The following is a 980-nucleotide window of genomic DNA, read 5'->3' as shown; positions in this document are numbered from 1 at the left end:
AAGGCTTTCCGGACGCAGGTGTGGACCGGGGCGAGGGTTCGAGAAACCGTGTTTGCCGGACGGGGCCCCGTCGCCTTCGTGGGGTGGGCAAACTCTGGGTTTGCCTACCCACTCTGCGACGAGGCCCGCCGTGGTATGACCACCGGGACGGACCGGGCGTCTCGGTCTCGCTACCGGGCGATTGCGTCTGGCGGGGGGAAGCGCGGGGAGGACAGGGCGGGGTCCGAGAACCACCACCCCCTCCGACCTTCGCGCTGTAACCCCCGGCCGGCGCCAGAGGCGAGCCTGCGGGCCGGAGGAGCTGACAGCCCGAAGGCGCCGGCGAAGTCGCCGGGCCCGGCGGCAGCCCTCTGATGGCAGGCCACGTTTGCCAGTCGATCGGGGTGGGAGGGAAGGCTGGCAGGCAGGTGGGCCGGAAGAGGCAGCAACTCGCTCTCTCGCGCCGTCCCAGTGCCGTCCGAGCGTTGCCGAGGGTGTCTGCTGACTTGCGCATCTTCAGACACCCGTCTCCCATAAATGACGGAGGGCACCTTTGCTACTCATTACCCTTAGACTGCTCAACTGGAGAGGGGAGAAAAAAAGGGCCTGGCCGAGGTGGTGAGTCGGCCTCCTCTCTCCCTCACGGTTGAAAAAGATGTGCTCCTGGCGCACTGGCCCTGCTGAAAATCTCTCTCCATTTGGCCGAGGCAGAGAGTCGGCCTCCTCTCTCCCTTACGGTCGAAAAAGATGTGCTGCTGTCGAACTGGCCATTACATCCTCACCTGATCTAGTCCCCCATTAGATCCCCCCCCCCCCCCCGCAGTTACCCTGTACCACATATGTAGCACGGACCTTGACCTCCAGCAGGCCCCGGGGACCCACATTACCCCCCCCCCCCTTCCCCCTGCAGTTACCCTGTACCACATGTCTAGCATGGACCTGGACCTCCAGCAGGCCCCGTGGACCCACATTACCCCCCCCCCCCTCCTGCAGTTACCCTG

This window comes from Maylandia zebra, linkage group LG4 (assembly GCF_041146795.1).
Source record: "Maylandia zebra isolate NMK-2024a linkage group LG4, Mzebra_GT3a, whole genome shotgun sequence".
In the NCBI taxonomy this organism is placed as follows: Eukaryota; Metazoa; Chordata; class Actinopteri; order Cichliformes; family Cichlidae; genus Maylandia; species Maylandia zebra.
This window is presented reverse-complemented; position numbering follows the sequence as displayed.